Genomic DNA, 22161 nt, shown 5'->3' on the forward strand with positions numbered 1-22161 from the left:
GCCCTAACTGCCCTTCAGCGCTCCTACAGACAGCGCGCCCAACGGAACTCCCTTGCCCCCACGAGGACAAGACCATCCCATTGCCCTCATGTCAGTTCTGAAACTCAGAGCACATTCCTCCTAGTCTCGTCACCACCTTGCTTGCCCTCCTCCGCACGCATTCGAGGACCTTCCCATCCTTCTCAAACACACAGCCTCCCTTTGGGCCAGCAAGTCCCTCCCTTTCTGCCCCTTGTCCCAGGGAGAAGTCATTCCGGAGACTTTGCATGTACTGGAGTCTCGGGAAAGACAGGCAAGTGTCCCAGCGGGACTTGTGCAGGGCAGGTCTTTAACCAGCCTTGAAGAGAGGCTTCTGGGGTACCCGTCAACACACAGGGAAATTGAGAGGCTCTCTTTTAAATCCTTTTTGCCATCACCACATCTGGGTCTACAGCTGTGTCGGGAGGGTAAAGCACAATCCCTCTTCCACATTAATCCAGGTGAGGCCACTCGGAGTCAGGAGTCAGAAGGAACCCACATGGAGGGAGCTGGGAACCCTTCCTTTGAGGAGGGATTCTTGGATAACCTCAGGAGCAGGCAAGGTCTGGCAACACAGCCCTACCAAGCAGGAGCTGAGAAGCCAAGCACATGCACTCACATGGGCAGCGCACGGATCCCCCCAGGACACACGTGCAAAGCAGCAGCTTCGTTGCCTGATACCACGTTAACCCTTCTCTGTGGGTTCTGCAGAAAGCACAGAGACGTGGCACGTCAGCCCAACCAAAGGAGCTCCTCACTCACAAAGGCAGCAAGCCTTCCCACCGCTCAGCGCAGCTGCCTCAAGGAAACTCCCTCCTACACCTCTCCTTCACCACCAGCAGCCCTCCCTTACCATCAACAAGAGCTGCACGGTTGCGCTACAGGACTTGCCCTGCTCTTGCACCCTTTCCCCAAGCTGCCGGGAATGGGACCGCGGGCGAGAGAGGCGTTCGGCTTGAGCCAAGACACCTCTTCTCTGCGCCTCCTCTGGAGCCAAGAACACCGAATGCAAGCACGCAGCTCTATGCAAAGCTTGCCTTGCAGACGGCCATGCCTTGCCCAAGTGCTACGCCCATGACGGCAGGCCGAGAGAGGCCAGCTCCGAGTCCTCTGAGGGCACCTCAGGAGACTGGAGAGGAGCCCTGGAGAAAAGGTTACCCTTACAGACAGCAGCCACTTTAATACGATTCCAGTGGCATCGATGGTGAGGAGAAACTCTTCAGAGTATCTCATCGTGAGGATCCTGCTTCGGCTCATAAGTATGGACACTTGCACTTCATGGTCAGGGGCTGTCTGCCACCTGATCGTGGAAACCATTTCCAGGCACATGAAGGACAAGCAAGTCATCAGGAAGAGTCAGTACAGCATCACCAAGGGGATGTCATGCTGGACCAACCTGAGAACCTTCTACGCTGACATGGCTGGCTTGCTAGATGAGGGGAGAGCAGTGGCTGTTGTCTACCTAGACTTCATTAAGGCTTTTGGCACTCTCTCGCAGGAGGTCCTCACAGGGAAGCTGATCACGTATGGTCTGCATGAGCAGGCAGTGAGGTGGATTGAAAACTCTGTAAATGGCCATGCCCAGAGTGTGGAGATAAGTGGCACAAAATCTGGCTGGAGGCCAGGAACCAATGGAACACCCCACGAATCAATTCTGGACATGCAGAGTTGGACATGGGTCCAATCCTGTCTACCATCTTCATTGCCCTTTGGGACCACCCTCCAGGAGACCTGTCTCTCAGTCTGCCTCCCATCCCTCGCCACGCGTTCCTCCCTGCTCCCGGTCATGACTTCTGGTCCCCTCCCGTCCCCTCCCTAACCCTTCAGGGCCACTCCGCTCCCCTGCCTGTGAGCTCCCGTCACCCACCAGCCCCTCTCTGCACACTCACACCTCGGACGTGTTCCTCCATGGGTGCTCAGACCCACCTTGCTCCCCTCCCCGGGACTGCCCGAGCCCCGGGGCATCCCCCTCCCCGTACACACACCGCTGCAGCCAGAGCCCTCCGTGGGCAGCCCACTCTCCTCCTCTCCGTTCAGCAGCTCGCAGATCCCTCCGATTCTCCTCTGCGTTCACATCCCCCCATACCCCTCCACGCTGATGCCAATCCCTCCTCATTCCCACACTGATGGATGGCGAAAGGGCAAATGTGATCAGAATTGACCAGATAAATAGCATAGGATAGGATAGGATAGGATAGGATAGGATAGGATAGGATAGGATAGGATAGGATAGGGTAGGGTAGGGTAGGGTAGGGTAGGGTAGGGTAGGATAGATAGGATAGGGTAGGAAAGGATAGGGTAGGATAGGATAGGGTCAAGTAGAGTAGAGTAGAGTAGAGTAGAGTACAGTAAAGTACAGTAGAGTAGAGTAGAGTAGAGGAGATATTTCAGCTGGAAGCAACATGCAACCATCATCTGGTCCAACTGCCTGACTGTTTCAGGGCTGACCAAAAGTTAAAGCATTTTAATAAAGGCATTGTCCAAATGCTTCGTCAACAACGACAGGCACGGGGTATCGACTGCCTCTCTGGAAGTCTGTTCCAGTGTTTGAACACTGGAAATGCTTCCTAATGTCAAGTCTGAACCTCAGAGCACTCTGAGGGAGGCTGCTGGGGGCGGGGCGGAACACGGGGAGCCCCCGCATTCCCTCCTGGGAGACCACCAGACAAAAGCCCGGAGACGGCAACCCCAGAGAGTCCTTAGCAGCCAACAGACAGAACGGACCATGGCGCTGCCAGCACTCCGGCTCCCACCACGCGGCTCCCGGACCCCCCTGGCGCCCCGGCTGCTCCAGCCTTCACACCGGCCCAAAACCTTCTACCCTCCAGGTAGGGACTGACCCCAACCCCTCCAGCCCGGGGACGCTCTTGGCAGAAGGAGCGGAGCTGACCACGGGCCATCGCTCACGGCTTGCTTTCAGGCTCAGGCAACATGTCCCAACGACCCGGGCAGGAGCAGCCCTTCCCCGCAGCCTGGACACCCCCGGCGAGGGTGGCACCCCAGGCCCCCCCGGCACCCCCAGCAGGTATGGCACCCCTCTCTCTTCGGGCACCCCGCCACCTCCAGCACCTTCAGCATCCCTCAGCCCCCACGCACCCGCAGCACCCCCTGACCGCCCCGACACTCCCAGCACCACCGTCCCACCACCACTTTTGGCACGGGGCTTTAGCAAGCCCGGGCCAGAGTCCCTGCCCTCGCCTGCCTGACGCATGACCAGTAAATCCCATTTCCAGAGAATTTCCCAAATACCTGGAGCGACACCTCTCCCGTTTCACCTCCTAGAAGCCAGTCTCCTCCCCGATTTGCAACCCCGTCCCCACGGCACAGCAGCTCACCCCGTGGGGAGCACCCCGGCCACAAGCTCCCCACGGGCCTGGCGCAGACTCGGGGGACATCGGCCATCGGGGCCGGCTTGGCGGGTGCCCATGGAGGGTCCCCCCGGCCCAGCACGGCTCTCTCTCACCCACACAGGGCTGCGCATGGCTCCGTGCGGCTGCTTCTTCGATCCCCGGGTCTTCGCCTTCCAGAGCATGAACACTAACCCGCCTCCAGCGGCCACCTCCACGCTTGGCCACGGCGCCGTGTCTCTGCCAGGTGCTGCCCTGTGGGGCCAAGGCGGCTGCGGGACCCCCCTGGCCTGGGCAGCCCCTGGCACCCCCCAGGGCCAACCGCGACTCCGCGCCCCCTCCAACTCTCAGCGGAGAGCGGAGGCCCCAGCCGTGCCGGTGCTGCCGCCGTGCCTCCCCAACTACCAGCACGTGGAGAGGCAGTTTGCACGGCTCTCCATCTCCGACACGGCCACCACCATGGGGGCAACACCTGAGATGCTGCTGGATCGCTCCCGGTTCAGCCAGGACGGTCCCAGCTGCGTCCCCATGCGTGGGGACCCTGGTGACACCGGCAGAGCCATCCCCCACTGCCACAGCGGCTCACTTGCGCTGCCCACGGAGCTGATCAGTGCCACCTACAGCGTCCCCGAGACATCCAGCGCGGTCCTGAGCCTGCAGCACATGACCACCATCTGGATGGGGCCCCAGGAGCCGTGCTGGGATGCGGCGAGGGACCTGCCACCGTCCCAGCGGCGGAAAAGGCGCAAGAGCACCTGGCCAAACCCAGCCAGCAAGCGCAGGGCTCTGGCAGCCAGCACTGGGCTGGGAGCGTGGGATTAGACCCACAGCAGGGATGGGATGGGGAGCTGGGGGGTGGGGGTGTGCTTGGGGGGGTGGAGGGGTGGGGTTATAGTAGAACAGCTTGGATGAGTCCTTCCCTCTTGTTCCTTTTCCATTAAAAGCCCTTTCTCCAGAACCACTCTGTGCCTCTCTGGGAGCGGGAGGGAGCGCGGGGGGCACCGGGAAACGGCACTCAAGAGGCGCAAAAGCCCCGCTCAGCCCCACAGCAGAGACGGCGAGCCCCAAAGGGCGCCCAGTCGCCCCCAGGGCCCACTCACTGCCAGCGGGGCAGGCAATGCCGGCGGGGGGACTGCCCTGTCCCCTTCCCTGGGGGAAGCAGCCCTTTGGCGGGGGAGCCAGCACAGACGGGTCCCTGCAGGACTCACGGACACGGCCCCACGGGGAAAGCAGCACGGAGCCCCTGGGACAAGGGCACACCTGGGGGGCACGAGGGGGACAGACACACCACAACAAGGGCTGCAGCGCCTTCGCCTTGAACACGACCAGCGTCCCCTCCAGCGGGGACAGGGCTCGCCGCAAAGACCCTCAAAGACTCAAGACAATCACGCCCTTCCGCGGCTTCCACCGCGCTCAGATCCGCAGCCCGGCTTTGCCTCGCTGACGCAGCAGCAAAATAACCCCAAATCACCCCAAGAATGACGACCGAGGGAGCTGCAGGACAGGCAGGGACCCTCCTCCCCTCGACCCTGGGCACCTCTAACTCACCAACACTTCCAACTCGTCCTGTTCCATACTGGGTGCGTTGGCTGGACGTTGACCTCCTTTCTGCCTCCCACGTTCACGTCCTCACTACAGAGCTGCCTCCAGCACTGGCACAGTCTTGCAGCCAGGAACGGCGCTGGCCTTTGAAACTCTTTGCTCCTTCCCAGCCAATACAGACATTGAACCTCTGGACTATCTCCAGTCATCCAGGGCCACCCGTGGGCCCTGCAGGCGCTGAACTGGCAGTACCCCTTGGCTCCCCACATCCCCGTCTCCTTCCTTCACACTGTGCCCCAGCTGCAAAGCCCTCTGCAGCCCCAAGCCCTGCAAGGTGACCACCAGACAGTCCTTCAAGTCATTGTCAGTTGGGGGCTCTGCGGGAGACCAACCTTTCCCAGGAGGAAATGATGGGACGTTCCCAGATGTTTCCCAGGAGGCCTTAGGTCTTCTCTGACAGGGCTCAAAGGAAAGACACACTAGGGATATAATGGGATGGAGCAGGGAGGTGTCCTTCAGCACATTAACTGCAACGCACAGGCAAGTGTCCCAGTGGGACTTGTGCAGGGCAGGTCTTTAACCAGCCTTGAAGAGGGGCTTCTGGGGGACCCATCAACACACAGGGAAATTGAGAGGCTCTCTTTTAAAATCCTTTTTGCCATCACCACATCTGGGTCTACAGCTGTGTCGGGAGGGTAAAGCACAATCCCTCTTCCACATTAATCCAGGTGAGGCCACTCGGAGTCAGGAGTCAGAAGGAACACACATGGAGGGAGCTGGGAACCCTTCCTTTGAGGAGAGGAGAGGAGAGGAGAGTAGAGTAGAGCAGAGCAGAGTAGAGTAGAGTAAAGTACAGTAGAGTAGAGTAGAGTAGAGTAGAGTAGAGTAGAGTAGAGTAGAGTAGAGTAGATATTTCAGCTGGAAGCAACATGCAACCATCATCTGGTCCAACTGCCTGACCGTTTCAGGGCTGACCAAAAGTTAAAGCATTTTATTAAAGGCATTGTCCAAATGCTTCGTCAACAACGACAGGCACGGGGCATCGACTGCTTCTCTGGAAGTCTGTTCCAGTGTTTGAACACTGGAAGTGCTTCCTAATGTCAAGTCTGAACCTCAGAGCACTCTGAGGGAGGCTGCTGGGGGCGGGGCGGAACACGGGGAGCCCCCGCATTCCCTCCTGGGAGACCACCAAACAGAAGCCCGGAGACGGCAACCCCAGAGAGTCCTTAGCAGCCAACAGACAGAACGGACCATGGCGCTGCCAGCACTCCGGCTCCCACCGCGCGGCTCCCGGACCCCCCTGGTCCCCCGGCTGCTCCAGCCTTTACACCGGCCCAAAACCTTCTACCCTCCAGGTAGGGACTGACCCCAACCCCTCCAGCCCGGGGACGCTCTTGGCAGGAGGAGCGGAGCTGACCACGGGCCATCGCTCACGGCTTGCTTTCAGGCTCAGGCAACATGTTCCAACGACCCGGGCAGGAGCAGCCCTTCCCCGCAGCCTGGGCACCCCCGGCGAGGGTGGCACCCCAGGCCCCCCCAGCACCCCCAGCAGGTATGGCACCCCTCTCTCTTCGGGCACCCCGCCACCTTCAGCACCTTCAGCATCCCTCATCCCCCACGCACCCGCAGCACCCCCTGACCTCCCCGACACTCCCAGCACCACCGTCCCACCACCACTTTTGGCACGGGGCTTTAGCAAGCCCGGGCCAGAGTCCCTGCCCTCGCCTGCCTGACGCATGACCAGTAAATCCCATTTCCAGAGAATTTCCCAAATACTTGGCGACACCTCTCCCGTTTCACCTCCTAGAAGCCAGTCTCCTCCCCGATTTGCAACCCCGTCCCCACGGCACAGCAGCTCACCCCGTGGGGAGCACCCCGGCCACAAGCTCCCCACGGGCCTGGCGCAGACTCGGGGGACATCGGCCATCGGGGCCGGCTTGGCGGGTGCCCATGGAGGGTCCCCCCGGCCCAGCACGGCTCCCTCTCACCCACACAGGGCTGCGCATGGCTCCATGCGGCTGCTTCTTTGACCCCCGGGTCTTCGCTGTCCAGTGGAGGAACACGAACCTGCCTCCAGCGGCCACCTCCACCCTTGGCCACGGCGCCGTGTCTCTGCCAGGTGCTGCCCTGTGGGGCCAAGGCGGCTGCGGGACCCCCCTGGCCTGGGCAGCCCCTGGCACCCCCCAGGGCCAACCGCGACTCCGCGCCCCCTCCAACTCTCAGCGGAGAGCGGAGGCCCCAGCCGTGCCGGTGCTGCCGCCGTGCCTCCCCAACTACCAGCACGTGGAGAGGCAGTTTGCACGGCTCTCCATCTCCGACACGGCCACCACCATGGGGGCAACACCCGAGATGCTGCTGGATCGCTCCCGGCTCAGCCAGGAGGGTCCCAGCTGCGTCCCCATGCCTGGGGACACTGGTGACGCCGGCAGAGCCATCCCCCACTGCCACAGCGGCTCACTTGCGCTGCCCACGGAGCTGCTCAGTGCCAACTACAGCGTCCCTGAGACTTCCAGCGCGGTCCTGAGCCTGCAGCACATCACCACCATCTGGATGGGGCCCCAGGAGCCGTGCTGGGATGCGGCGACGGACCTGCCACCGTCCCAGCGGCGGAAAAGGCGCAAGAGCACCTGGCCAATCCCAGCCAGCAAGCGCAGGGCTCTGGCAGCCAGCACTGGGCTGGGAGCGTGGGATTAGACCCACAGCAGGGATGGGATGGGGAGCTGGGGGGTGGGGGTGTGCTTGGGGGGGTGGAGGGGTGGGGTTATAGTAGAACAGCTTTGATGAGTCCTTCCCTCTTGTTCCTTTTCCATTAAAAGCCCTTTCTCCACAACCACTCTGTGCCTCTCTGGGAGCGGGAGGGAGCGCGGGGGGCACCGGGAAACGGCACCCAAGAGGCGCAAAAGCCCCGCTCAGCCCCACAGCAGAGACGGCGAGCCCCAAAGGGCGCCCAGTCGCCCCCAGGGCCCACTCACTGCCAGCGGGGCAGGCAATGCCGGCGGGGGGACTGCCCTGTCCCCTTCCCTGGGGGAAGCAGCCCTTTGGCGGGGGAGCCAGCACAGACGGGTCCCTGCAGGACTCACCGACACGGCCCCACGGGGAAAGCAGCACGGAGCCCCTGGGACAAGGGCACACCTGGGGGGCACGAGGGGGACAGACACACCACAACAAGGGCTGCAGCGCCTTCGCCTTGAACACGACCAGCGTCCCCTCCAGCGGGGACAGGGCTCGCCGCAAAGCCCTTCAAAGCCTCAAGACAATCACGCCCTTCCGCGGCTTCCACCGCGCTCAGATCCGCAGCCCGGCTTTGCCTCACTGACGCAGCAGCAAAATAACCCCAAATCACCCCAAGAATGACGACGGAGGGAGCTGCAGGACAGGCAGGGACCCTCCTCCCCTCGACCCTGGGCAGCTCTAACTCACCAACACTTCCAACTCATCCTGTTCCATACTGGGTGCGTTGGCTGGACGTTGACTTCCTTTCTGCCTCCCAAGTTCACGTCCTCACTACAGAGCTGCCTCCAGCACTGGCACAGTCTTGCAGCCAGGAACGGCGCTGGCCTTTGAAACTCTTTGCTCCTTCCCAGCCAATACAGACGTTGAACCTCTGGACTATCTCCAGTCATCCAGGGCCACCCGTGGGCCCTGCAGGCGCTGAACTGGCAGTAGCCCTTGGCTCCCCACATCCCCGTCTCCTTCCTTCACACTGTGCCCCAGCTGCAAAGCCCTCTGCAGCCCCAAGCCCTGCAAGGTGACCACCAGACAGTCCTTCAAGTCATTGTCAGTTGGGGGCTCTGCGGGAGACCAACCTTTCCCAGGAGGAAATGATGGGACGTTCCCAGATGTTTCCCAGGAGGCCTTAGGTCTTCTCTGACAGGGCTCAAAGGAAAGACACACTAGGGATATAATGGGATGGAGCAGGGAGGTGTCCTTCAGCACATTAACTGCAACGCACAGGCAAGTGTCCCAGCGGGACTTGTGCAGGGCAGGTCTTTAACCAGCCTTGAAGAGGGGCTTCTGGGGGACCCGTCAACACACAGGGAAATTGAGAGGCTCTCTTTTAAAATCCTTTTTGCCATCACCACATCTGGGTCTACAGCTGTGTCGGGAGGGTAAAGCACAATCCCTCTTCCACATTAATCCAGGTGAGGCCACTCGGAGTCAGGAGTCAGAAGGAACACACATGGAGGGAGCTGGGAACCCTTCCTTTGAGGAGAGGAGAGGAGAGTAGAGTAGAGTAGAGTAGAGTAGAGTAGAGTAGAGTAAAGTACAGTAGAGTAGAGTAGAGTAGAGTAGAGTAGAGTAGAGTAGAGTAGAGTAGATATTTCAGCTGGAAGCAACATGCAACCATCATCTGGTCCAACTGCCTGACCGTTTCAGGGCTGACCAAAAGTTAAAGCATTTTATTAAAGGCATTGTCCAAATGCTTCGCCAACAACGACAGGCACGGGGCATCGACTGCTTCTCTGGAAGTCTGTTCCAGTGTTTGAACACTGGAAGTGCTTCCTAATGTCAAGTCTGAACCTCAGAGCACTCTGAGGGAGGCTGCTGGGGGCGGGGCGGAACACGGGGAGCCCCCGCATTCCCTCCTGGGAGACCACCAGACAGAAGCCCGGAGACGGCAACCCCAGAGAGTCCTTAGCAGCCAACAGACAGAACGGACCATGGCGCTGCCAGCACTCCGGCTCCCACCGCGCGGCTCCCGGACCCCCCCGGCGCCCCGGCTGCTCCAGCCTTCACACCGGCCCAAAACCTTCTACCCGCCAGGTAGGGACTGACCCCAACCCCTCCAGCCCGGGGACGCTCTTGGCAGAAGGAGCGGAGCTGACCACGGGCCATCGCTCACAGCTTGCTTTCAGGCTCAGCCAACATGTCCCAACGACCCGGGCAGGAGCAGCCCTTCCCCGCAGCCTGGGCACCCCCGGCGAGGGTGGCACCCCAGGCCCCCCCGGCACCCCCAGCAGGTATGGCACCCCTCTCTCTTCGGGCACCCCGCCACCTTCAGCACCTTCAGCATCCCTCAGCCCCCACGCACCCGCAGCACCCCCTGACCTCCCCGACACTCCCAGCACCACCGTCCCACCACCACTTTTGGCACGGGGCTTTAGCAAGCCCGGGCCAGAGTCCCTGCCCTCGCCTGCCTGACGCATGACCAGTAAATCCCATTTCCAGAGAATTTCCCAAATACCTGGAGCCACCTCTCCCGTTTCACCTCCTAGAAGCCAGTCTCCTCCCCGATTTGCAACCCCGTCCCCACGGCACAGCAGCTCACCCCGTGGGGAGCACCCCGGCCACAAGCTCCCCACGGGCCTGGCGCAGACTCGGGGGACATCGGCCATCGGGGCCGGCTTGGCGGGTGCCCATGGAGGGTCCCCCCGGCCCAGCACGGCTCCCTCTCACCCACACAGGGCTGCACATGGCTCCATGCGGCTGCTTCTTCGACCCCCGGGTCTTCGCCTTCCAGAGGATGAGCACTAACCCGCCTCCAGCGGCCACCTCCACCCTTGGCCACGGCGCCGTGTCTCTGCCAGGTGCTGCCCTGTGGGGCCAAGGCGGCTGCGGGACCCCCCTGGCCTGGGCAGCCCCTGGCACCCCCCAGGGCCAACCGCGACTCCGCGCCCCCTCCAACTCTCAGCGGAGAGCGGAGGCCCCAGCCGTGACGGTGCTGCCGCCGTGCCTCCCCAACTACCAGCACGTGGAGAGGCAGTTTGCACGGCTCTCCATCTCCGACACGGCCACCACCATGGGGGCAACACCCCAGATGCTGCTCGATCGCTCCCGGCTCAGCCAGGACGGCCCCAGCAGCATCCCCATGCCTGGGGACCCTGGTGACACCGGCAGAGCCATCTCCAACTGCCACAGCGCCTCACTCGTGCTGCCCACGGAGCTGCTCAGTGCGAACTACAGCGTCCCCGAGACATCCAGCGCGGTCCTGAGCCTGCAGAACATCACCACCATCTGGATGGGGCCCCAGGAGCCGTGCTGGGATGCGGCGAGGGACCTGCCACCGTCCCAGCGGCGGAAAAGGCGCAAGAGCACCTGGCCAAACCCAGCCAGCAAGCGCAGGGCTCTGGCAGCCAGCACTGGGCTGGGAGCGTGGGATTAGACCCACAGCAGGGATGGGATGGGATGGGGAGCTGGGGGGTGGGGGTGTGCTTGGGGGGGTGGAGGGGTGGGGTTATAGTAGAACAGCTTTGATGAGTCCTTCCCTCTTGTTCCTTTTCCATTAAAAGCCCTTTCTCCACAACCACTCTGTGCCTCTCTGGGAGCGGGAGGGAGCGCGGGGGGCACCGGGAAACGGCACCCAAGAGGCGCAAAAGCCCCGCTCAGCCCCACAGCAGAGACGGCGAGCCCCAAAGGGCGCCCAGTCGCCCCCAGGGCCCACTCACTGCCAGCGGGGCAGGCAATGCCGGCGGGGGGACTGCCCTGTCCCCTTCCCTGGGGGAAGCAGCCCTTTGGCGGGGGAGCCAGGACAGACGAGTCCCTGCAGGACTCAAGGACACGGCCCCATGGGGAAAGCAGCATGGAGCCCCTGGGACAAGGGCACACCTGGGGGGCACGAGGGGGACAGACACACCACAACAAGGGCGGCAGCGCCTTCGCCTTGAACACGACCAGCGTCATCTCCAGCGGGGACAGGGCTCGCCGCAAAGCCCTTCAAAGCCTCAAGACAATCACGCCCTTCCGCGGCTTCCACCGCGCTCAGATCCGCAGCCCGGCTTTGCCTCACTGACGCAGCAGCAAAATAACCCCAAATCACCCCAAGAATGACGACGGAGGGAGCTGCAGGACAGGCAGGGACCCTCCTCCCCTCGACCCTGGGCACCTCTAACTCACCAACACTTCCAACTCGTCCTGTTCCATACTGGGTGCGTTGGCTGGACGTTGACCTCCCTTCTGCCTCCCAAGTTCACGTCCTCACTACAGCCATGTCTTCTCCCAAGTCTCCCCCTTGTTCAGACGGGAACGCTGCCCTCCAAATGGATAACGGCTGGTTAAACTCTTCACTGGGAAGAAGGTGAAAAGGCACGAAGCTGACAGCAGTGTCTCACAAAACCCTCCTGGGCACCTGCAGTCCAGCCAGAACACGCCAGCCCTTCTGACATGCCCTAACTGCCCTTCAGCGCTCCTACAGACAGCGCACCCAACGGAACTCCCTTGCCCCCATAAGGACAAGACCATTCCATTGCCCTCATGTCAATTCTGAACCTCAGAGCACATTCCTCCTCGTCTCGTCACCAGCTTGCTTGCCCTCCTCCGCACGCATTCGAGGACCTTCCCATCCTTCTCAAACACACAGCCTCCCTTTGGGCCAGCAAGTCCCTCCCTTTCTGCCCCTTGTCCCAGGGAGAAGTCATTCCGGAGACTTTGCATGTACTGGAGTCTCGGGAAAGACAGGCAAGTGTCCCAGCGGGACTTGTGCAGGGCAGGTCTTTAACCAGCCTTGAAGAGGGGCTTCTGGGGGACCCGTCAACACACAGGGAAATTGAGAGGCTCTCTTTTAAAATCCTTTTTGCCATCGCCCCATCTGGGTCTACAGCTGTGTCGGGAGGGTAAAGCACAATCCCTCTTCCACATTAATCCAGGTGAGGCCACTCGGAGTCAGGAGTCAGAAGGAACACACATGGAGGGAGCTGGGAACCCTTCCTTTGAGGAGGGATTCTTGGATAACCTCAGGAGCAGGCAAGGTCTGGCAACACAGCCCTACCAAGCAGGAGCTGAGAAGCCAAGCACATGCACTCACATGGGCAGCGCACGGATCCCCCCAGGACACACGTGCAAAGCAGCAGCTTCGTTGCCTGATACCACGTTAACCCTTCTCTGTGGGTTCTGCAGAAAGCACAGAGACGCGGCACGTCAGCCCAACCAAAGGAGCTCCTCACTCACAAAGGCAGCAAGCCTTCCCACCGCTCAGCGCAGCTGCCTCAAGGAAACTCTCCCCTACACCTCTCCTTCACCACCAGCAGCCCTCCCTTACCATGAACAAGAGCTGCACGGTTGCGCTACAGGACTTGCCCTGCTCTTGCACCCTTTCCCCAAGCTGCCGGGAATGGGACCGCGGGCGAGAGAGGCGTTCGGCTTGAGCCAAGACACCTCTTCTCTGCGCCTCCTCTGGAGCCAAGAACACCGAATGCAAGCACGCAGCTCTATGCAAAGCTTGCCTTGCAGACGGCCATGCCTTGCCCAAGTGCTACGCCCATGACGGCAGGCCGAGAGAGGCCGGCTCCGAGTCCTCTGAGGGCACCTCAGGAGCCTGGAGAGGAGCCCTGGAGAAAAGGTTACCCTTACAGACAGCAGCCACTTTAATACGATTCCAGTGGCATCGATGGTGAGGAGAAACTCTTCAGAGTATCTCATCGTGAGGATCCTGCTTCGGCTCATAAGTATGGACACTTGCACTTCATGGTCAGGGGCTGTCTGCCACCTGATCGTGGAAACCATTTCCAGGCACATGAAGGACAAGCAAGTCATCAGGAAGAGTCAGCACGGCATCACCAAGGGGATGTCATGCTGGACCAACCTGAGAACCTTCTACGCTGACATGGCTGGCTTGGTAGATGAGGGGAGACCAGTGGCTGTTGTCTACCTAGACTTCATTGAGGTTTTTGGCACTCTCTCCCAGGAGGCCCTCACAGGGAAGCTGATCACGTATGGTCTGCATGAGCAGGCAGTGAGGTGGATTGAAAACTCTGTAAATGGCCATGCCCAGAGTGTGGAGATAAGTGGCACGAAATCTGTCTGGAGGCCAGGAACCAATGGAACACCCCAGGAATCAATTCTGGACATGCAGAGTTGGACATGGGTCCAATCCTGTCTAACATCTTCATTGCCCTTTGGGACCACCCTCCAGGAGACCTGTCTCTCAGTCTGCCTCCCATCCCTCGCCACGCGTTCCTCCCTGCTCCCGGTCATGACTTCTGGTCCCCTCCCGTCCCCTCCCTAACCCTTCAGGGCCACTCCGCTCCCCTGCCTGTGAGCTCCCGTCACCCACCAGCCCCTCTCTGCACACTCACACCTCGGACGTGTTCCTCCATGGGTGCTCAGACCCACCTTGCTCCCCTCCCCGGGACTGCCCGAGCCCCGGTGCATCCCCCTCCCCGTACACACACCCCTGCAGCCAGAGCCCTCCGTGGGCAGCCCACTCTCCTCCTCTCCGTTCAGCAGCTCGCAGATCCCTCCGATTCTCCTCTGCGTTCACATCCCCCCATACCCCTCCACGCTGATGCCAATCCCTCCTCATTCCCACACTGATGGATGGCGAAAGGGCAAATGTGATCAGAATTGACCAGATATAGGATAGGATAGGATAGGATAGGATAGGATAGGATAGGATAGGATAGGATAGGATAGGATAGGATAGGATAGGGTAGGGTAGGGTAGGGTCGGATAGGATAGGGTTGAGTAGAGTAGACTAGAGTAGAGTAGAGTAGAGCAGAGTAGAGTAGAGTAGAGGAGATATTTCAGCTGGAAGCAACATGCAACCATCATCTGGTCCAGCTGCCTGACCGTTTCAGGGCTGACCAAAAGTTAAAGCATTTTATTCAAGGCATTGTCCAAATGCTTCGTCAACAACGACAGGCACGGGGCATCGACTGCCTCTCTGGAAGTCTGTTCCAGTGTTTGAACACTGGAAATGCTTCCTAATGTCAAGTCTGAACCTCAGAGCACTCTGAGGGAGGCTGCTGGGGGCGGGGCGGAACACGGGGAGCCCCCGCATTCCCTCCTGGGAGACCACCAAACAGAAGCCCGGAGACGGCAACCCCAGAGAGTCCTTAGCAGCCAACAGACAGAACGGACCATGGCGCTGCCAGCACTCCGGCTCCCACCGCGCGGCTCCCGGACCCCCCCGGCGCCCCGGCTGCTCCAGCCTTTACACCGGCCCAAAACCTTCTACCCGCCAGGTAGGGACTGACCCCAACCCCTCCAGCCCGGGGACGCTCTTGGCAGGAGGAGCGGAGCTGACCACGGGCCATCGCTCACGGCTTGCTTTCAGGCTCAGCCAACATGTCCCAACTACCCGGGCAGGAGCAGCCCTTCCCCGCAGCCTGGGCACCCCCGGCGAGGGTGGCACCCCAGGCCCCCCCGGCACCCCCAGCAGGTATGGCACCCCTCTCTCTTCGGGCACCCCGCCACCTTCAGCACCTTCAGCATCCCTCAGCCCCCACGCACCCGCAGCACCCCCTGACCTCCCCGACACTCCCAGCACCACCGTCCCACCACCACTTTTGGCACGGGGCTTTAGCAAGCCCGGGCCAGAGTCCCTGCCCTCGCCTGCCTGACGCATGACCAGTAAATCCCATTTCCAGAGAATTTCCAAAATACTTGGCGCCACATCTCTGTTTCACCTCCTAGAAGCCAATCTCCTCCCCGATTTGCAAATCTGTCCCCACGGCACAGCAGCTCACCCCGTGGGGAGCACCCTGGCCACAAGCTCCCCACGGGCCTGGCGCAGACTCGGGGGACATCGGCCATCGGGGCCGGCTTGGCGGGTGCCCATGGAGGGTCCCCCCGGCCCAGCACGCCTCCCTCTCACCCACACAGGGCTGCGCATGGCTCCGTGCGGCTGCTTCTTCGACCCCCGGGTCTTCGCCTTCCAGAGCATGAACACTAACCCGCCTCCAGCAGCCACCTCCACGCTTGGCCACGGCGCCGTGTCTCTGCCAGGTGCTGCCCTGTGGGGCCAAGGCGGCTGCGGGACCCCCCTGGCCTGGGCAGCCCCTGGCACCCCCCAGGGCCAACCGCGACTCCGCGCCCCCTCCAACTCTCAGCGGAGAGCGGAGGCCCCAGCCGTGCCGGTGCTGCCGCCGTGCCTCCCCAACTACCAGCACGTGGAGAGGCAGTTTGCACGGCTCTCCATCTCCGACACGGCCACCACCATGGGGGCAACACCCGAGATGCTGCTGGATCGCTCCCGGCTCAGCCAGGACGGTCCCAGCTGCGTCGCCATGCCTGGGGACCCTGGTGACGCCGGCAGAGCCGTCCCCCACTGCCACAGCGGCTCACTTGTGCTGCCCACGGAGCTGATCAGTGCCACCTACAGCGTCCCTGAGACATCCAGCGCGGTCCTGAGCCTGCAGCACATGACCACCATCTGGATGGGGCCCCAGGAGCCGTGCTGGGATGCGGCGAGGGACCTGCCACCGTCCCAGCGGCGGAAAAGGCGCAAGAGCACCTGGCCAAACCCAGCCAGCAAGCGCAGGGCTCTGGCAGCCAGCACTGGGCTGGGAGCGTGGGATTAGACCCACAGCAGGGATGGGATGGGGAGCTGGGGGGTGGGGGTGTGCTTGGGGGGGTGGAGGGGTGGGGTTATAGTAGAATAGCTTTGATGAGTCCTTCCCTCTTGTTCCTTTTCCATTAAAAGCCCTTTCTCCACAACCACTCTGTGCCTCTCTGGGAGCGGGAGGGAGCGCGGGGGGCACCGGGAAACGGCACCCAAGAGGCGCAAAAGCCCCGCTCAGCCCCACAGCAGAGACGGCGAGCCCCAAAGGGCGCCCAGTCGCCCCCAGGGCCCACTCACTGCCAGCGGGTCAGGCAATGACGGCGGGGGGACTGCCCTGTCCCCTTCCATGGGGGAAGCAGCCCTTTGGCGGGGGAGCCAGGACAGACGGGTCCCTGCAGGACTCACGGACACGGCCCCATGGGGAAAGCAGCACGGAGCCCCTGGGACAAGGGCACACCTGGGGGGCACGAGGGGGACAGACACACCACAACAAGGGCTGCAGCGCCTTCGCCTTGAACACGACCAGCGTCCCCACCAGCGGGGACAGGGCTCGCCGCAAAGCCCTACAAAGCCTCAAGACAATCACGCCCTTCCGCGGCTTCCACCGCGCTCAGATCCGCAGCCCAGCTTTGCCTCACTGACGCAGCAGCAAAATAACCCCAAATCACCCCAAGAATGACGACCGAGGGAGCTGCAGGACAGGCAGGGACCCTCCTCCCCTCGACCCCGGGCAGCTCTAACTCACCAACACTTCCAACTCGTCCTGTTCCATACTGGGTGCGTTGGCTGGACGTTGACCTCCTTTCTGCCTCCCACGTTCACGTCCTCACTACAGCCATGTCTTCTCCCAAGTGTCCCCCTTGTTCAGATGGGAACGCTGCCCTCCAAATGGATAACGGCTGGTTAAACTCTTCACTGGGAAGAAGGTGAAAAGGCACGAAGCTGACAGCAGTGTCTCACAAAACCCTCCTGGGCACCTGCAGTCCAGCCAGAACACGCCAGCCCTTCTGACATGCCCTAACTGCCCTTCAGCGCTCCTACAGACAGCGCGCCCAACGGAACTCCCTTGCCCCCACGAGGACAAGACCATCCCATTGCCCTCATGTCAATTCTGAACCTCAGAGCACATTCCTCCTAGTCTCATCACCAGCTTGCTTGCCCTCCTCCGCACGCATTCGAGGACCTTCCCATCCTTCTCAAACACACAGCCTCCCTTTGGGCAAGCAAGTCCCTCCCTTTCTGCCCCTTGACCCAGGGAGAAGTCATTCCAGAGACTTTGCATGTACTGGAGTCTCAGGAAAGACAGGCAAGTGTCCCAGCGGGACTTGTGCAGGGCAGGTCTTTAACCAGCCTTGAAGAGAGGCTTCTGGGGTACCCGTCAACACACAGGGAAATTGAGAGGCTCTCTTTTAAAATCCTTTTTTTACCATCACCCCATCTGGGTCTACAGCTGTGTCAGGAGGGTAAAGCACAATCCCTCTTCCACATTAATCCAGGTGAGGCCACTCGGAGTCAGAAGGAACACACATGGAGGGAGCTGGGAACCCTTCCTTTGAGGAGAGGAGAGGAGAGGAGAGGAGAGGAGAGTAGAGTAGAGCAGAGTAGCGTACAGTAAAGTACAGTAGAGTAGAGTAGAGTAGAGTAGATATTTCAGCTGGAAGCAACATGCAACCATCATCTGGTCCAACTGCCTGACCGTTTCAGGGCTGACCAAAAGTTAAAGCATTTCATTAAAGGCATTGTCCAAATGCTTTGTCAACAACGACAGGCACGGGGCATCGACTGCCTCTCTGGAAGTCTGTTCCAGTGTTTGAACACTGGAAGTGCTTCCTAATGTCAAGTCTGAACCTCAGAGCACTCTGAGGGAGGCTGCTGGGGGCGGGGCGGAACACGGGGACCCCCGCATTCCCTCCTGGGAGACCACCAAACAGAAGCCCGGAGACGGCAACCCCAGAGAGTCCTTAGCAGCCAACAGACAGAACGGACCATGGCGCTGCCAGCACTCCGGCTCCCACCGCGCGGCTCCCGGACCCCACTGGCGCCCCGGCTGCTCCAGCCTTTACACCGGCCCAAAACCTTCTACCCGCCAGGTAGGGACTGACCCCAACCCCTCCAGCCCGGGGACGCTCTTGGCAGAAGGAGCGGAGCTGACCACGGGCCATCGCTCACGGCTTGCTTTCAGGCTCAGCCAACATGTCCCAACGACCCGGGCAGGAGCAGCCCTTCCCCGCAGCCTGGGCACCCCCGGCGAGGGTGGCACCCCAGGCCCCCCCGGCACCCCCAGCAGGTATGGCACCCCTCTCTCTTCGGGCACCCCGCCACCTTCAGCACCTTCAGCATCCCTCAGCCCCCACGCACCCGCAGCACCCCCTGACCTCCCCGACACTCCCAGCACCACCGTCCCACCACCACTTTTGGCACGGGGCTTTAGCAAGCCCGGGCCAGAGTCCCTGCCCTCGCCTGCCTGACGCATGACCAGTAAATCCCATTTCCAGAGAATTTCCAAAATACTTGGCGCCACACCTATGTTTCACCTCCTAGAAGCCAATCTCCTCCCCGATTTGCAAATCCGTCCCCACGGCACAGCAGCTCACCCCGTGGGGAGCACCCCGGCCACAAGCTCCCCACGGGCCTGGCGCAGACTCGGGGGACATCGGCCATCGGGGCCGGCTTGGCGGGTGCCCATGGAGGGTCCCCCCGGCCCAGCACGGCTCCCTCTCACCCACACAGGGCTGCGCATGGCTCCATGCGGCTGCTTCTTTGACCCCCGGGTCTTCGCTGTCCAGTGGAGGAACACGAACCTGCCTCCAGCGGCCACCTCCACCCTTGGCCACGGCGCCGTGTCTCTGCCAGGTGCTGCCCTGTGGGGCCAAGGCGGCTGCGGGACCCCCCTGGCCTGGGCAGCCCCTGGCACCCCCCAGGGCCAACCGCGACTCCGCGCCCCCTCCAACTCTCAGCGGAGAGCGGAGGCCCCAGCCGTGCCGGTGCTGCCGCCGTGCCTCCCCAACTACCAGCACGTGGAGAGGCAGTTTGCACGGCTCTCCATCTCCGACACGGCCACCACCATGGGGGCAACACCCGAGATGGTGCTGGATCGCTCCCGGCTCAGCCAGGACGGTCCCAGCTGCGTCCCCATGCCTGGGGACCCTGGTGATGCCGGCAGAGCCATCCCCCACTGTCAAAGCGGCTCACTTGTGCTGCCCATGGAGCTGCTCTGTGCCAACCTCAGCGTCCCCGAGACATCCAGCACAGTCCTGAGCCTGCAGAACATCACCACCATGTGGATGGGGCCCCAGGAGCCGTGCTGGGATGCGGCGAGGGACCTGCCACCGTCCCAGCGGCAGAAAAGGCGCAAGAGCACCTGGCCAATCCCAGCCAGCAAGCGCAGGGCTCTGGCAGCCAGCACTGGGCTGGGAGCGTGGGATTAGACCCACAGCAGGGATGGGATGGGGAGCTGGGGGGTGGGGGTGTGCTTGGGGGGGTGGAGGGGTGGGGTTATAGTAGAACAGCTTGGATGAGTCCTTCCCTCTTGTTCCTTTTCCATTAAAAGCCCTTTCTCCACAACCACTCTGTGCCTCTCTGGGAGCGGGAGGGAGTGCGGGGGGCACCGGGAAACGGCACCCAAGAGGCGCAAAAGCCCCGCTCAGCCCCACAGCAGAGACGGCGAGCCCCAAAGGGCGCCCAGTCGCCCCCAGGGCCCACTCACTGCCAGCGGGGCAGGCAATGCCGGCGGGGGGACTGCCCTGTCCCCTTCCCTGGGGGAAGCAGCCCTTTGGCGGGGGAGCCAGCACAGACGGGTCCCTGCAGGACTCACGGACACGGCCCCACGGGGAAAGCAGCATGGAGCCCCTGGGACAAGGGCACACCTGGGGGGCACGAGGGGGACAGACACACCACAACAAGGGCGGCAGCGCCTTCGCCTTGAACACGACCAACGTCCCCTCCAGCGGGGACAGGGCTCGCCGCAAAGCCCTTCAAAGCCTCAAGACAATCACGCCCTTCCGCGGCTTCCACCGCGCTCAGATCCGCAGCCCGGCTTTGCCTCACTGACGCAGCAGCAAAATAACCCCAAATCACCCCAAGAATGACGACGGAGGGAGCTGCAGGACAGGCAGGGACCCTCCTCCCCTCGACCCCGGGCAGCTCTAACTCACCAACACTTCCAACTCGTCCTGTTCCATACTGGGTGCGTTGGCTGGACGTTGACCTCCCTTCTGCCTCCCAAGTTCACGTCCTCACTACAGCCGTGTCTTCTCCCAAGTCTCCCCCTTGTTCAGACGGGAACGCTGCCCTCCAAATGGATAACGGCTGGTTAAACTCTTCACTGGGAAGAAGGTGAAAAGGCACGAAGCTGACAGCAGTGTCTCACAAAACCCTCCTGGGCGCCCGCAGTCCAGCCAGAACACGCCAGCCCTTCTGACATGCCCTAACTGCCCTTCAGCGCTCCTACAGACAGCGCGCCCAACGGAACTCCCTTGCCCCCACGAGGACAAGACCATCCCATTGCCCTCATGTCAATTCTGAACCTCAGAGCACATTCCTCCTCGTCTCGTCACCAGCTTGCTTGCCCTCCTCCGCACGCATTCGAGGACCTTCCCATCCTTCTCAAACACACAGCCTCCCTTTGGGCCAGCAAGTCCCTCTGTTTCTGCCCCTTGTCCCAGGCATAAGTCATTCCGGAGACTTTGCATGTACTGGAGTCTCGGGAAAGACAGGCAAGTGTCCCAGCGGGACTTGTGCAGGGCAGGTCTTTAACCAGCCTTGAAGAGGGGCTTCTGGGGGACCCGTCAACACACAGGGAAATTGAGAGGCTCTCTTTTAAAATCCTTTTTGCCATCGCCCCATCTGGGTCTACAGCTGTGTCGGGAGGGTAAAGCACAATCCCTCTTCCACATTAATCCAGGTGAGGCCACTCGGAGTCAGGAGTCAGAAGGAACCCACATGGAGGGAGCTGGGAACCCTTCCTTTCAGGAGGGATTCTTGGATAACCTCAGGAGCAGGCAAGGTCTGGCAACACAGCCCTACCAAGCAGGAGCTGAGAAGCCAAGCACATGCACTCACATGGGCAGCGCACGGATCCCCCCAGGACACACGTGCAAAGCAGCAGCTTCGTTGCCTGATACCACGTTAACCCTTCTCTGTGGGTTCTGCAGAAAGCACAGAGACGCGGCACGTCAGCCCAACCAAAGGAGCTCCTCACTCACAAAGGCAGCAAGCCTTCCCACCGCTCAGCGCAGCTGCCTCAAGGAAACTCTCCCCTACACCTCTCCTTCACCACCAGCAGCCCTCCCTTACCATCAACAAGAGCTGCACGGTTGCGCTACAGGACTTGCCCTGCTCTTGCACCCTTTCCCCAAGCTGCCGGGAATGGGACCGCGGGCGAGAGAGGCGTTCGGCTTGAGCCAAGACACCTCTTCTCTGCGCCTCCTCTGGAGCCAAGAACACCGAATGCAAGCACGCAGCTCTATGCAAAGCTTGCCTTGCAGACGGCCATGCCTTGCTCAAGTGCTACGCCCATGACGGCAGGCCGAGAGAGGCCAGCTCCGAGTCCTCTGAGGGCACCTCAGGAGCCTGGAGAGGAGCCCTGGAGAAAAGGTTACCCTTACAGACAGCAGCCACTTTAATACAATTCCAGTGGCATCGATGGTGAGGAGAAACTCTTCAGAGTATCTCATCGTGAGGATCCTGCTTCGGCTCATAAGTATGGACACTTGCACTTCATGGTCAGGGGCTGTCTGCCACCTGATCGTGGAAACCATTTCCAGGCACATGAAGGACAAGCAAGTCATCAGGAAGAGTCAGCACGGCATCACCAAGGGGATGTCATGCTGGACCAACCTGAGAACCTTCTACGCTGACATGGCTGGCTTGCTAGATGAGGGGAGAGCAGTGGCTGTTGTCTACCTAGACTTCATTAAGGCTTTTGGCACTCTCTCGCAGGAGGTCCTCACAGGGAAGCTGATCACGTATGGTCTGCATGAGCAGGCAGTGAGGTGGATTGAAAACTCTGTAAATGGCCATGCCCAGAGTGTGGAG

Source organism: Gavia stellata, chromosome 31 (assembly GCF_030936135.1).
Source record: "Gavia stellata isolate bGavSte3 chromosome 31, bGavSte3.hap2, whole genome shotgun sequence".
NCBI lineage: Eukaryota > Metazoa > Chordata > Aves > Gaviiformes > Gaviidae > Gavia > Gavia stellata.